At 37.4% G+C, this 17,290-nt stretch overlaps 1 long non-coding RNA gene across 1 annotated transcript; it reads left to right on the forward strand.

The window, feature by feature from the left end:
- Positions 1-12,190: 12,190 nt before the first annotated feature.
- LOC121425512 lies at positions 12,191-14,975 on the forward strand. The gene is made up of 3 exons (XR_005971499.1): positions 12,191-12,269; positions 12,790-12,860; positions 14,391-14,975. It is a non-coding gene; the product is annotated as an uncharacterized LOC121425512 (long non-coding RNA).
- The last annotated feature ends 2,315 nt before the right edge of the window (positions 14,976-17,290 follow it).

Here is a 17,290-nt window from a genome sequence, read left to right on the forward strand (position 1 = left end):
TTCAGAATACTGCATTAAAGTTTACATCAACTTCATGAGTAAATCATGCCAATTCATCTTCATTTTAGGTGTGGAGTTCTTGGAAAGTTTTGAAGAAATTACATGCTTAAAGATAAATTCCAGTTTTGGTAACGATCTCAAAATGACTTTTTACAGAATCTAATATAATGACCACCCAAGTGTCTGTTTGTATGAATAAAAAATATGTCCCAAAGGATTCTGGGAGAAACTGTGTAATTGCTGAGAAATAAGCAAAATAACCGCGGATTCAGTCACTTCCGTCGGGTCTTTATTCCAGCAATAATAATACACTGTCCCACGTGTGCCTATCTGTGTTGGTGATCTTCAGTGTGAACGTTTTTCAGCGTAGATTTCAAGATTTCACAAAGTTCAGTTTATGTAACTGTACCAGATCTTCATCCTCGATGATATACTGACAATTAAGCCTGGTTTCACAGACTTTCTCATGAAATCAGTGCAACTTCTGGAATTTCTCTTTAAAACTTACTCTGTGATATGCTGCTACATTGTAAGTATTGTGGTTCACTGACCGAATCAGATTACACATACTTTGACTTTGCAGTCATTTTCATGTATCTAATTATCCAGGATAATTTCAATCCTACAGAAAAATGCGGATGTACTTAAATGATTTCCTCTCGGCACCCACATTTCTAAGGTTGTATTGTTTTGGTTTTATGTTTTATAGACAGAATAGTTATTGCTTTCGAATATTATGCATTGAAAAGCAAAACAATTAATTAATTACCAATAATGAATGCTCAATCTAGGTGGTTTCAGACCGCCTCGAAGTTCGTCAGTTACAGGTATTCTCTGATCGGAAAATTTACCCTGATCAGAAAATACCAGGTATTTTGGTAATGTGAAAGCAAACTACGCGTAATTTCCCCTAAAGATAATACCCGCTAAATAGTAGGTACTTGGCAAAATTACGAGAACTTGCGCGGGGATTTTTCCATTGTCGCAGGTATTTTGGCGATGTGAAAGCAAATTACGGGAACTTTTAGCCCAACGTGTCATTGGGTGCGGCGCCGTGGGTGGCTGCTAGGCTAGTGATTTTGCCTGCTTATCATACCATACTGCGCTTGCTCGTAACTTCAGGAACTTATCCCGAAGGGTATGTTTCAGGGCGGTGTGAATGCAGGAATAATTAATGGGTATTTTCTGCCTAAAAAAGTTCTCGTAATTTAACGGGGATTCTTGTGATCGAGGCAGTTTGAAACCACCTTCTGCTTGAAATAAAATCTTCAAATTTTTGTCTCGCCAGCATATCAGAGCGAGGCTATAGGCGCCGTTTTTCCGACGGCGGCGGCATCATCAACATTGAAATCTTAACCAAGGCTAAGTTTCTGAAATGTCATCATAACTTAAAAAGCATATGGAACTAGTTCATTAAACTTGGACATAAGGGTAATCAAGTATTGCTGAACATTTTGTTTGAGTTTCAGGTCAAATGACCAAGGTCAAAGGTCATTTAGGGTCCATGAACTGAAACCATGTTGGGGGAATCAATATCGAAATCAGATTACACGTACTTTGAATTTGCAGTCACTTTCATGTATCTAAGGGTGTGTTTATGCTTCCATTGCGAGGACAGAATCAGCGATTTCAAACGTCGATTCAAAACGCCGATTGTAAAGGTGGTTCTGGGAGTGCTGTTTATGCTTAACTTTTCAGAGCAAATCGCGATCTCCAGCTGGCTTCGCATCGTAAAGCGAGGTCAAATTGGGCGCCTTTTTTCGAAAGTTTTTTTTTCCAATTGTTGTTATTACGTGGAGATAACATGAAGCAATACGACTGTATTTGCCCGCGGATTTTCATCTCACCGGAAGCATGTACCAAATGACGTCATTTAAACACGTTTACGATCATGGTTATGTTTATGCTTCCCCAGAAAGCCTGATTCTGGTCAAACGACGTTTACAGACGCACCTTTTTGTGAGTTTAGGATTGGCGTTTTGAAACAGCGTTTAAATGAAAGTAAGCATGGACGCAACCGTGTTTTGGACTAATCACGTTTGGAAACGCTGATTCTGGCCTGAAAAGTGGAAGCATAAACACGGCCTAATTATCCAGGATAATTTCAATCCTACAGAAAAATGTAGATGTGCTTAAATGATTTACTCTCGGCACCCACATTTCAAAGGTTGTATTGTTTTGGTTTGGTGTTTTGTAGACAAAATAGTGATTGCTTTCCAGTATTATGCATTGAAAAGCAAAACATTTAGATAATTACCAAGAATGAATGCTCAATCTGCTTAAAATAAAATCTTCAAATTTTTGTCTCGCCTGCATAGCAGAGTGAGACTCTAGGCGCCGATTTTCCGATGGCGTCGGCATCGTCAACATTGAAATCTTACCCAGGTTAAGTTGTGAAATATCCTCATAACTTGGAAAGTATATGGACCTAGTTCATGAAACTTGGACATAAGGGCAATCAAGTATTACTAAACATTCTGTTCGAGTTTCAGGTCACATGACCTAGGTCAAAGGTCACATAGGGTCATTGAACTTTGACCATGTTGGGGGTATTTGTTGAATTGTCATCATAGCTTTGAAATTTTATGGATCTATTTCATGAAACTTAGACATAAGAGCAATTAAGTATCCCTGACCATCTTGTGTGAGTTTCAGGTCACATGACCAAGATCAAAGCTCATTTAGGGTCAACAAACTTTGAAAATGTTGGGGGTATTTGTGGAATTGCCATCATAACTTTAAAAGTTTAAAGATCTAATCGCTAGAGGGTATTCATTTGTCTTGCAATCTACTATGGTCAACAAGGAAATTTGTGATCAATCTCGCAAAAAATGTTCACTTGCTTTCTAGGAAATTCGTGATCACTCTCGCAAAAAGTGTTCACTAGCTTACAAGTTCACGAGCTTTTGAGTGCCGCTGCAACTCTTTGTCAAGTGACGAAAATTATCTGATAACATCTTTTTATACGGTCCTGGAGATTTGTTTTAATACAATTCTGTTGCGTGCTCTCCAGAGATGCCAAGTTCAAAGACCAGCTATGCGTGAGATTTTCTGTGAATCTGAGTGAGATCACAGACATTGTGTACAATGTATATGGGGATAGACTGTGATAGTTGCGTGAGACAGAGATTTGAGGGGATGAACAAGAGTCCAAAATGCTTGAGTCTCACGCATAATGCGTGAGACTTGGTTGCTCTGGCTCTTGCAAATCACGATATTTCTGGTTATTTTCATAGTTGGGCGAGACACAAAATCGCATTTGCCTTGTTTCAAATTCAGCACTGCTGCTACATTTAATCGCATAATGCAGGCAAGACTGCGAGAGGCGTTCCACTTGTGAAAGGAATCAGTCAATGAAAAGTAATACAGTCAAAGACAACTTGTTAAAGTCTGTGTACTCTCTAATCTCTCATTTTGCATCTGATTTTTGATGAAATCCCTCAGTGGCATGCCTCTTTCATTTGCTCTACTAGTTCAACTTAAAGGACATGTCCACCCCAACAAAAACTTGATTTGAATAAAAAGAGAAAAATTCAACAAGCAAAACACTGAAAATTTCATCAAAATCGGATGTAAAATAAGAAAGTTATAGCATTTTAATGTTTCGCTTATTTTCAACAAAATAGTTATATGAAGGAGCCAGTTACATTCAAATGAGAGAGTTGATGACATCACTCACTATTTCTTTTGTATTTTATCATATGAAATATGAAATATTTCTATTTTCTCGTCATTGTCATGTGAAATGAAGTTTCATTCCTCCCTGAACAGGTGGAATTCCATTATTTTAACGTTTTGTGCTTCAGGCAAGGAGGTCCTAATCGTCAAATTCATAAAAATTGAAATGTTGTATAATTCAAACAATAAAAAACAAAAGAAATAGTGAGTGACATCATTGACTCTCTCATTTGGATGTAACTGGCTCGTTCGTATAACTATTTTGTTGAAAATAAGCGAAACTTTGAAATGTCATAACTTTCTTATAGCCTTTTTACACAGGATTTTCTTAACCCCGGACTATCGCTAACCCCGTACTATTTTTTTTCCTTTTCACACATGCCAAATTGTTATTGCTAACCCCGGATAAGGAATGCTTGCTTTTTACACACAAAACTCGCTAACCCCGGACTAGTGGTTTTTGTCGATCATTCGTAGTACAAGTACTTCACTCGTACACTTTTTACACACGCAAAAATTTCCTTAACCCCGTACTATAGGTGGGGCTAAATTGCTATTTAGCCCCACCTATAGTACGGGGTAGAGCTTAGCCCACTTTCGTTTTACACTAGCGATCTTAACCCTGTACTATCGCTCTTAGCATCGCAATTGCTGGGATAACCCTGCTTTTTTGCAGGGCCAAATAATCCCGTACTAAAGGTGGGGTAAGCCCACTTTGCAAAAATGCTGTGTAAAGGAAGTGGGCTAAGCTTAACCCTGTACTATAGGTGGGGCTAAATGGCAATTTAACGGGGTTAAGGAAATTTTAGCCTGTGTAAACAGGGTATTATTTTACATCCGATTTTGATGAAATTTTCAGCATTGTGCTTGTCTGATTTTTCTCTATTGATTCAAATCAAATTTTTTCTGAGGTGGACTTGACCTTTAAGTGGTTGGGACGGACTTGGCATCTAAAGATGCCTTCTTCGCAGCAAATTGCCAAAATCAAGGGATATTGGTGTACTTTTCAACAGCTTGGTTGTGGAAAGGGTATGTATAGGGCCGTCTGCACCTACCAGAGTTTTCAAATTAGCGCACTATTTCTGATCTGGCAAATTATCCCTATCTGAACAATCTCAAGATTATGTGTAATGGAGATGCAATTATCGCACTAGGTCGCAGGATTGATCTCGAGATTGCAATCTGAAGTCAACTTGGCATTATTTGCACTTCTGGATTATTTTATTCCCGGCGTCAGACTATAATGCATCGATGCCTCGCTCAAGCAGGAATCGCTCTTCTTGCGATAGTGGAGACAGGGTTTCTTGAATCTTGAGATTAATCGCGAAGAGGGCCAATCGGGCTAAAATCTCGATATTGGGCAAACTCGGGCTGGTGCAGCACTGCCTTATTTCACCTTCTATTCAAATAGAATGAGACAATAGGCCTGTGTAATTGTAATGGAGAAAATGCGACAAAATAGGGGGTACGCTGAGATCAAAGTAATTACTGTTGGAAAGAACTTAGTGTCACACTTATACCGTGTTTACACATTGACTCGGCTCGGGGGTTGAACACGAGAGCCGTTATCAACACGGCAATTTTATGCTGTGTAAACGCGATCAGAGTGATCCGTGAGCCGTGTCGAACACGGCTTTATCGATCCTACAAAATCGAAGGTTTCAACCCGCGACCCGAGTCAGACCTGGCAATTTTTTCGTGTGTAAACAGAAAGCCGTGTCGAACTCTCTTGACCTAGGTCACTGCGCGCGCTTTCACTTTTGGCATTGTTGTTGTTCGCACGGACAAGATTCGATTCCGGCGGTGAATTTCCCGCGTTTAATTTGCGACGTCATAATTCTTCTTCCGTTCGAGATCCGCGAGCCGTGTTGAACTCGCCTTTTCATATGTACGTATGATTGCGATCTCTGATCCCTTCTTCGCAGTGTTCAACTCTGCTCGCGGATTCAACACGCGAGCCGAGTCAATGTGTAAACACGGTAATAGTGATCACAGTGCGTTAAAATAATGGATAACGTGAACAAATTATTCACACTGTTAAGTGCATAAATTAAACAGTGTGCAAAGATATGCAGACAGTGTGTTCACATGGTCGACTATGTGAATATGAATGTGATTCACATGCTTCAAATGCTAAAATTCAATAGTGTGAAGGTGATTTCACATTGTGTTCCACACTGTGAACACACTCTGTGGCACACACTGCAAGACACCGTTCTTTTCAGTAGGGTATGATTAATTGCTTGGAGATATACAAGTTCAAGTATCATGTTCATTTTTGTAATGACATTGGCCCCCAGGGTTAATTATAAATTTTTAAATGTCACTGCATATTTTGATGAATGTATATTTGCTTCCCTCTTTATTTTGACTCCATAATAGTACCTTGCACTTTATTTTCACATTTATTTTGAAATGAGTCCATGTATGTGTGCATATTTAATGTGTTGGGGTGTACATGTATTTATCCATGCAAAGTTTTCATCGCAGAAACACAGTTCATCATCATTAATGATATTTCTTTCTATATTGTTTTGAAATGTCAGCCTCTCAACTCAATGTGCTACATTAACTCTACTGATTGGGATCCTGAAGTAGAGGTGGTAACAGTTACATTCTCCTTGAAAACTAGATAAAATGAATAAAGATCAAATCCAACAAGATTGATTTTATTATTGAAGCATTTTCCCGCCTCCAGCCATTCACAAAATGTTCATTGATGTTGAATTAAATTGGCATCATGATAGAGCGAAATACATGCTGGGGTTGCTATTTACAGAGCAATCTGCAATATGCATGAAACATCAATGTGAAAAATATGATAAGGAAATATTGGCCCGTGGTTCTGCCTCCTGCCCTTGTAATCACAAAGTCTACAGTGCGGGGGTGGTATAATGTTTGGGCCTCGATTTCATTTAGAAAGTGAGCGATCTCCTGATGCCCGCTAATGTCAACTGATTGGATAATGCATCTCAAGTCTTATCCCTCTTCCAGAATTCAATCTCTTATTTTGATCTTTTAATCCATCTAATTTACAAATATAAATTTTAATCCAAACTTTTCTAGTGTAGTATTGTTTAATCCACATGATTTAAAATGTTTTTATCCATCCAATTTAAAATGTTTTTGATCATTTGGTATCAAGATTTCAGAGTTTTGATCCTTCTTTCTGATTAATACCTCTCCCCAACTATATTTCTAGAAGAGATTACCCTGGGTAAATAAAATGATATTTATAAAAAAAAAGTTAAATCTGTACCTCGTCTAATGATATTTATTCCATTTTATTTTTCATGAAATCAGCAGTTTGTAATGTATGTGTCATTTGATAAACACGCAGACAATATACTTGACACCATTTCCATTTTTTCTCCATTGATATACATTTATCATCATTGTTATTTCTTTATATTATTTCACTTCATTTATTCAATAATTGAATCACGAGAGCAAGCAGTTGCAAAGAGGAGTTTAAAGATGTAGGAAAATTGTATCGATCAAATAACTTTTCTGTCACCCTCTGTGCTATGTCACACTACGAATCAGAATATTAATTTAAGATTTGTTTTCCTAGTGAAGCACCATGTTGTGACATCCCCAAGTTTTGCCCAATTTATCAGCGATAGCCATGTACGTGTATGTCTGTGCTGGCGCAATTTATGCTCCTTTCAGAACTCAAATTTTTTTTAGGAGATGCCTTTCGGAGAAAACCTTCAATGTCTTTCAGGAGATTAGAGTCTCACTGATTCGGTGCTTGGGATGAATGAAGTCAAGTGTTATGTTATACCTGCTCTGGATTGTGTGAATTCATATTACCCAGCGAGTGATATGAAGAAACGTACAGTATGGTGCAGGATGGCGATGCTGCTGCAAAGTAAGCGATATTAATAGGAATATAATGCTTGATAATTGTCACTTATTGGAAAAAAGTGATTGTAGTGCATGAAATACATGTAGCGTATTATCACAAATTTCACTAAATATAAGGGAGGAAGATTAAAGGAAACCAAAACCCAAGAAGAGAAGTAAGCTTATTGGAAAGAGTAAAATGAGGGGAACAATTTAAAAAAAGTTTCATCAAAATCGGTTATGAAATAAGCAAGTTATGGGAGTTTGAAAACTCTTGTTGTACTTTCTATGGGCATCCTCAAATTGGCAAACATGCTTCAAAATGGCTGATTTTGTGGACAACTCTCCGTTTGTTTTGTACACAAATTTTCAGATTTTCCTCATTATCTTTAAAATTGCATCTTGCCTCCTGAGCACAACATATGTCATGGGAAAATATAATCCACACCATATATGTCAAGGTCAGGAGGAGGTAATGTGAAATATGTTCAATAAAGGGGAAACTCTGAAAATATGTGTACAAAACAAAAGGAGAGTTGTCCACAAAATCAGCCATTTTGAAGCATGTTTGCCAATTTGAGGATCCACATAGTAAGTACAACAAGACTATTTAATCGTCCATAACTTGCTTATTTCATAACCGATTTTGATGAAACTTTTTTTAAACTGTTCCTCTCATTTTACTCTTTCCAATATTAAGATTGCTTCTCTTCTTGGGTTTTGGTTTCCTTTAAGAAGGTAACTAAGTATGACTTTCCTCAAGTGTCAAAATCTAAAGCATTGAGTAAACGGTGTTCTATAACGAAACTCTTTGTTTGCCTCTTTTTAATATTATCAGATTAATTGCACAATTATTCATCTTCATATCATTATCGTCACTATTATTATTATTTTTTTATTCTTCTTCTTCTTCCCAACTCCGCCGCTGCTGCTACTGCTACTACTGCTACTACTTCTACTACTACTACTACTACCACCACCACCACCACCACGACCACCACGATTCACAATTACTACTACCACCACCACCACTACTACTGCTACTATTACTACTACAACTATTACCATTATATTAATTTATTATTCATCATTTGTTTAGTTTTACAGTCAATTCCACTTCGTTCTGTTTTCTAATGTCATTTTTCATGTAGTAATAAATGTGTACCAAAATTAGTATGTAAGGTTTTTGCATGATAATGCTCCATCCTTTATGACACTGTGAACGCCTCAAGAATATATTACCGCATACAATCTGTGCCAGCTGAACTTGGCTTGTACGGTCAGGGATACAATTTTAATTGGAGGCAAATTTGATCAATCCTGAATGTAATGACATTGATCAATGGAAGCGTGATTGGGAAGGATATTAAGGGATATCTCTCTGTGTATCCCGCCATTTATCAGAAATCATTGACGAAAGTGATTGCCCTCACCTTTACACTTGCACTTGTGCGCGTTCCTTGAGTTGTCGAAATTAATCTTGTCCTCGTCTCCAGACAGAGTGTCCTACCAGACAACAATTTTCAGATAACTGAATGATAATACTATATATGGTAACAATATTTGTTATCTACTTTCGTGATTTTTAATGTAACAAAGTGTGCAAATACCGTAAATTAAATTCACCTGCTTAACACTTTTTAATGATTTTTCTTTATGTGTATCTGCAGAGTAGTGTGCAAGTCATTTTCTTGCAAGTTCAAGTCGAGTCCGTAGTCATTTGGGAAGAGGACAAGCCAAGTCCACTCCCAAGTCCATTGGCATTAGCTCAAATCTAAGTCGAGTTCCAAGTCATATGTTACAAGTCAAAGTCTAGTCTCAAGTCTGGCAATAGCTGACATCTGTAAATACCCAGTAAATCCTTAATAACCGTTCAACAGTGATGTGCCTCATTATCAATACATTAATATATCAAAGTTATTCATTCCAACAATTGGCTAAAATGATAAAAAATCAAACAGTTTGATAAATAGGCTGACAAAATGCAAGATGTGTTTTATAGCAGTGACCCACATTGGTCTGTTTCTGTCATAGTCCCTTAGATGTAAGTTTATATATCGATTGCTATCTACTGTAGATAGTAAACAATTAAACCTCATATAATCTCCTTTCTAAATACAGAGACATTTCATTAATGAAAGGACGTAAAGCGATGCATCACGATCAGTCACATCGGCAGACTGGAGCATTAAATGAACAAAATCACTACTGCAGAAAATTTAATCAGCTTCTCTTAAATTGGCCACACTCCATACTTGACTCAATTCTTTTCAATCTATTGCTTGTGGCATTAGGTAATATTGAATGAATTATGCTCATGAATATTCATTTTTACTATCAATTGGGGATATTTGAATAGATTTGTTGCTCTCTGTGACTTTTCAAGTTTAGGTCAAAATTTTGGTTTGACATTTTTTTTCAAAGAGAGCTTTTAATACCAGGTCAAAATTAAGCTGGAGAGTTACTGTATGCATTTTTTTTACTTTGATCGTTTGAAACAACCTTTATTGCAGTTCATTCAGCTTTCACTCATTTCTACTTAAGAGATGAACAGATAAAATGCATAAAAGAGACAATCTATAACATTGTTTGTACATTAATGAATTTAAAAATGTGTAGCAGGCTAACCCATAACAAAATAAGCTAGTATATAAAACCGAATTATTTGTACAAGAAAAAAAATGCATACCTAAACTAGGCCGGAATGGGAGGCACTGGCGTAAATCTTTGCGTTACACCCATTGTTCAGGGGGGGATGGAACAATAGATCATCCCCCCCTGAACAACAGGTGTGACGCAGGGATTTACGCCAGTGATGTGAGGGAGAGTCTGAAATAAATCCAGGAACTTGTACTTGACATCTATATACATGTAGCTCTTTTTCAGTCCAGTGTAACCCACTAATCACTTGAAGTTTGAGAACTCCAAGCGATTTGATATTTGAAGGAAAGTCTGAAAGAACCTTAATTTTGATCATGCGAAGCTCTTCTTTTCATTCGATATCAATTTGATTGATAATTCCATTACATACTCCAATGAGAAATACCCTTCCTCTAGAATTTTTTAGAAGGAAATCATTCCCAGATTGTGCTTGTATGGTTGCTCAATTACTTTATCATTAACATCCTACTGAAACTGGATATACAAGAATGCCTAAGTTGTCAATATTTGAAAGAAATATGAGACATGTTTCACAATTTAGATGCAATCAAAGGCACATTGATTTTTACCCAATCAGCGAGTATTTGTGTTTTGCACTTGATTTTTTTTTTCAGTTGCGTTCAAACGTAACCCGCTGTGCAACATGCCCACGGTCGATGATCTGATTATCTATGCCACACAAACATTTGTCCAGCGCAACCATTTACGTAGCCCCCAAAGAGAACTAATTAAGAATACAAAGAGTATTTGGCGAACACACCCACCCGTTGCTTCTGAACAAACTTCCCGATCCCCTGGAGCACGTCAGCCTCGTGATGTACTAGTACGTATCACTCCGTCGCTGTTTACATAAGCATCAATGTTTGTTTGATGATGCCGTTTTTCTGCGCATTTCTCCCGCACAATATTTTTACGTAATTGTGTCTGTGCAATCCATTCCTTACTTCCCCGGCCCCTGACAGCCAAAAATGATAAACTAACCTACAAAAAGAGAGCAGGAAATTAATTTTGCCACAGTTGGATTATTGAAACGTCTGTTGACGCTCATTTTAAAGTGCACTTATTGGCTTGTTTACTCCTATTGAATAGTGTAGCCATTTAGGTCAGGAGAACCGAGTGTTTAATCCGGATGCATTATTTTGCATCATATGCGGCCTAATCGTGATCCTATGCTTACCCTCAGGTCTACGTCACTTGTGTTTGCGCTATGACATCAGCGTCTGATGGCGCGACCAGTAGAATGCTTCCGCATCTTGTTTGTTGTCATGGGGACGGTACATCATCCTGATAGCTTTCGGATGTGCATGCCGGGCCTCACCGAGCTCTTAGCTTGCTCCTCATCTAACTTCCCATTAATGTAGTGTAGATATAGTGTGATTTGGAGGTGTTGCCCCATTTCACTGTATGGCAAGGAGTAATGCAATTTATAGTCAATACATGTAGGGGAAAATGTATCACAAAGTTATACATGTATGTTGCATGAAGAACTCATACCCTGTGAACCTGGCAAGTCCCATGTCAGGCAAGCACTTGCATGTATATCAACTAAATCTTCAGATTGTAAACAAAACTGTTCTTGCCTGAATGCAAATTGAAAATGCATTTTGAAATGTGACTTTGAAGGGAAATTATACTTTAATTTTCAGTTATAATTTTTTTTTGCTGTGTCTCTTGTGCTGATATGATGTATGTATTTATTAATTAATGCTTTATCATGCGTGCAAATTTTGGTTGTTAATTCAAATAAAAAAATGATAGATATTCACAATAATCAATGTTCAGAGGAGAAGTCCACTCGGACAAAATGTTGATTTTCTTAAAAAGGAGATTAATGCCGAAATTGTCATCAGAATCGGTTGTAAAATAAAGTTTTGAAATTCTAAAATTTTGCTTAATTTCACAAACCGTTATAGGAACATAGTGGTAAGAATGTATCAAAATTATTGATGATTTTCCATTCCTTCTTTTTAAAAGTATTTTTTCCTTTTTTTTCTTGTTTTGTTTTCTGACAGTATTAGCAGATGCCCACTTCCCGACCAGTTCAATTTGTTCACATGGACCTCGAGAAGTAAGAGCTGATGGTGAGTTGTGAGATCATTATTTTCCTTAATTTTTTTTCCATCAAGTTGTATCATCAGATTCACAATTTAAGGGTCTTGGAAATACAGATTATTGGAATACTTTTTCAGGAAGCAAAAAAAAATTTTTTGGGAAAAATCCATTATTTTGTTTAAAGTCGTCGAGAATAATATCTTCTTTTTGTTTTAAGTAGTAAATGTAAAAATGACCATCCTCTGGTCCTCTAAACTAGGCTCTTGCTTATTCTGCAAGCCTGAATTTTGGAGTAGTCGAATTTCAAAGGAATCTCCTTCTCTCAGTCATACCCTGGGACTCTGTCATTTTAATTTTATATCGAATATTACTCAAATCGGGTAGAATCCCTCATTCAGCACCCACAACTCTTCAGCATATAAACGCCTCTCTTTTCCTTAGCTATTTTCTAAAAGTGAGGAAGGTTAAGGTTTGTGATTTTGTTAGTGCAGGTTTCTGTAAATACATAATTAGTTCTTCCTGATTTCTGTTTGTTGTTTTCTTGTCCAGGTCACAGTATACCAGCCCTCCTTGATGCCATCCTGACTCTGTTGCCCTTGGATACGTATGTGCCATCTCCCGTAAGTAGAGTCCGCATGTGACATTTTAATCCCGTAATTTAGGTCCCCTTGCATCAATTATAAGGGTAGATCCGATGATGGACGATTTTAAACCCATAATCAAGATTTTATTTTTCTTGAACATGTATAAATCTTGGGAACTATCTTGTCAGACACTCCCCTTGAAGATAATCCCAGTGGGTATAATTATACAGTAGTTTATCCAGGCTACGTGGAATGCAAGAGAGATGAAGAAATGCAATGCAATCATAATTTGCTAATAATTAATAGGTTTTTCAGTCCTAAATGAAGTGAAGTGTTTTGATTTGAAGCCATCTAAAACTATAACATAGGTTATATTCATTGTAAAAAACTGAAGATTTCTTCAGGCATGGTGTGATCTACATGTAGGCAAGCAACAAAGATCGGCATCATACTTTTATTCAAAGTTGATGAATCTGAGGCTTATTTTGTCAGAAAAATACTAATAAAATATTAGCACAAAGTGGTACATGTATGTTCAGAGTTTCTTCAACAAACTCGTGAAATTACTCAACATGACCTTATAATTCATTCCTCATTTTGCAATTTGCATGTTTCTACGTTACTTCATTCATGTGCACTGATAACTACAAGTGGGAAACAAAACACCGTCTAATAGTACTCTGTAAATAAAAATTTTATCATTGGAATGATTAGCTTGAAGATGTTTCAAAGGTTATGTTTTCAAAACAGGCCCTAATTGTGTCAAAAATATCTCATACTATCTGTTTGTGCCACAAAACTTTTTAAGATTTTGAGTGGGTGGGATACTGCAACCACAACTTAAACAATTGTCTTTATCTTCTAATGAAGATAAATAAACAAAACTGCTGGTTTTTGAAAACATTGCGTATTCATTCACATAAGTTAGTTGCTTCAAAAATACTCCTCAAATCTTCACACGATAAAGAAATAGTATACTCGGTGTAGCAGAATAAAATTATTGAAACTTGAATGAATCCACTTTGCATTAGAGAGGTAGATTTGAGAAATATGCTTAAGTTATAACTTTATGATTTTCAATAATTTTTTTGTCGAAAATGGATGAGACTCAAAAACAGGCTATAGGTGGAGGGTGTTGTAATTATTTTGTTTAATGCATAATGAATTCTACTAGCTGATTTTGTAAATTGAGAAGTGAGGGGTGGAGGGGGGAAGCTGCCCTACTTTTTATACTGAAATGGGGTCAAGGTGCTGAGACCTGCTTGCTTGCCGGCTATATCGGTGTCTGGGGTTTAGAAATGTAATGAGACTTGTAAGAGAATGTTATGTAGGTATATTTTGGGTGAAGGGAAAGAGATGGAGTGAGGGGTTAAAAATCAAAGCCGTTGAAGAATGAATAAAGGAACGGAATAAAATTACGCATGTCCCCCAAATATTCCAAAGAGCCCAGGTGATTAATTCCCTGTTCACTGCAATGTGTAAGCTACTCCAATGTTGCAGATTTAGCCAGTATGTTGTGGATTGTATCCGCATAAAATAAAGATAAAGTATTGTTTTGTCTGAAAGGGAAGCAAGCCAAATAAAAAAGTGAAGGGGAAGTGAAGAGAGAGGTGGCTTACAAGAGAAGAAAGATGAGGGATGCAATACCACATCGAGATAGTACGTGACCGAGCAGGTTGCCTGCTAAAAAGAGGACAGGGATTCTCCTAATTTGGTCAAAGCGGAGGAAGTAAGGTGTGGATCGTGGACATTTGTTTAACCTGCCACTTCACGCTGAATGGGATGTCCCGGTTTTCAGGGGTCATCCGTAGACGTCAACGTCAACGCCAGTGACCGGTCTTGGAACAGGATGTGGGCATTCTGTGCCACCGGTTGCCAGGCTGGAACTGGAGTTGTATTTGTTTATGTTTTTACGCGGCAGACAATTCATGCGTTGGATGTTATCATTCTATGTCTAGGGATGGCTTTTAACGTCACCGTCAGATGGGTATGACTAGTTTAGGACCATTCTATTGAAGGTGATTTTGTTGGTTATATCAAAGACAAAGGAGCTGATTTCTAGACAGATAACTCATCCTCCCCTGTCAAAAGTTTATGAGTCAGAAGATGCCAAACCAAAATATTGATTGCATATGATTTTGCCCCCTTACCATGAAAGTACAAACATCCTCAATGTCACTTATTTCCGCATTTTGATATTTTAGTTCACCATTCTCTTTATTAAATCAAGAGCAGAGCCAACTTTTCAAACATTGGTTTTTAAAAGAAATTTTGACTTTAGGAATTAGGCATCCTCCCAAGTTACCACCCTCTTGTAGCAAGGCATCAATGTAGATTTTGCCACTCTCCACCCAGGTGTTAATTTGGAACCTGGTAAGATGTGAATACCAATGGTTTTGGCTTTAGTAATCAGAATAGAGTACCTTGACTCCTGATTGCTTGCGTACTCCCCAGGGAGTGGAGATTGTGCGTGTACTTTATGCAGGCAAGATAGATTTCAAAGACGGGGTAATCTCTGAAGCACTTTGTATAGATTTCAATCCCAGTCCTGCTTATTGGGGTCACCAAAAAGTTTCCCCTGTGTGAATGATTCGTACATATATGCCACATACTGGAAACACGTAGCTTTGAAGTTTTCTGCAAGGAGTAACTATTGGTTTTAGACATCAGTGAATATTTGGCTGGTCTGAATGGCCCATCAGGAAACGTTTTATTTGGCAGTGACAACCAGCTGTCAGATAGCATGATTCTGGTCACAATGGTGGTAGAGGATGTGGTATTAGGGTGACACTCTATCATGTCAGATTAATTGTTTTGTTTGTTATTTTTGTTGAGGGTCTGAAAGTGAAATAACATGTAAGAAATTAATTTCATCCATTTAAAGGTAAATGCTAGTTTTGGTAACGATATCAAAATGAGTTTGTACAGAATCCAATAAAATGACCACCATAGTGTCTGTTTGTATAAATAAAATGCATGTGACAAAGGATTCTGGAGGAAATTGTGTAGTTGCTGAGAAATCAGCAAATAAGCACAGGAATCGGGAAGAGCGTCGGGCTCGACGCTCTAGGCAATAATTATACAATGTCCCACATGCGCTATCTGTGTTGGGATCTTCGTTGTGAACATTTTTCAGCGTAGATTTCAAGATTTCACAAAGTTCAGTTAATGTAATTGTACCAGATCTAGATCCTCGATGATATACTGACAATTAAGCCTTGTTTTACAGACTTTTTCATGAAATCAGTGTTTACTGCAACTACTGGAATTTCTATTTAAAGAAAAATTCCACATTTACATGTAGTCAGCATCCAGTTGAATTTAATTAGCCTTTAAAGATGAACATGTATGGATATCACACTGATGAAATTTTAAAGTAATATTGCTCACATTTTTATATGTGGCTGTTGATATTGTAGTGTAAAGTTTGGACATAAACACCCTTGTCTCCAAAGCACACTACCAAAATCAACTGTGTTTTAATAGCGCTTGACCCCCTAACCCCAAACGTATGGCGACAATCAGACGCTGGCGATTGTACGTCAACGGACAGATGTAAGAATTCAATTCAGGACTGCCGATGACACTAGGTCATTACACAGTGATCATAAATAAATCATTATATATCCAAGTGGATTTCTGACATGAACTTAATAGTTTTGCCCCCCCATTGACTGGATTGTTATCCTGTGATGAAATTAGCAAACTAAATGCATCTTCATGACATAATTACAAATAATATCAAGACTGCTCTGATCAGGGTATCTTGCCAGATATTTTTAAAACTTTAATTGCTGATGGAGTTATTTGTGTTCACATTAGGCGATGCTGCACCATCCCGAGCTTGCGAAAATCTCGAGATTTTAGCCTGATCGGCCCTCTTCGCGATTAATCTTGAGATATCAAGAAACCCCATTCGCAAGAAGAGCATTTCCTGCTCGAGCAAGGCATCGATGCATTATGGTCAGATGCCGTGAATAAATAATCCCGGGTGTGTCTGCACCTACGAATTAGCGCGATAATTTGTGAAATAACGTGCTACTTGCAAATAATCCCAAGTTGAGTTGGGATTGCAATCTCGAGATTAATCCTACAAACTAGCTCAATAATTGCGTCTCCATTGCAAATAATCTCGAGATTGTTCAGATCGGGATAATTTGCCGGATCAGAAATAGCACGCTAGTATTTATTCTATGTTTACGAGTAGGTGGTCGAACTCTCAGCTCATCTGACATAATCATGACTATTAAGTGACTTGGTCTACTTTCAGTTGGTCTAATTACTGTTTGATCCACCTATTACTTGGTCTATCTGTCATTTAGCCTTAAGCCCAGATGGTCCCCTATCCGTTTTGTTGACTTATAATTTCGCCATTTGTCAGTTGTAAACCTAGTTAATAAACGTAATCATTTGTGTTAGACCAAGTGTATATAACTTGGATTCAGACGACGTTGCACGTGGGCTAA

This window comes from Lytechinus variegatus, chromosome 12 (assembly GCF_018143015.1).
Source record: "Lytechinus variegatus isolate NC3 chromosome 12, Lvar_3.0, whole genome shotgun sequence".
NCBI lineage: Eukaryota > Metazoa > Echinodermata > Echinoidea > Temnopleuroida > Toxopneustidae > Lytechinus > Lytechinus variegatus.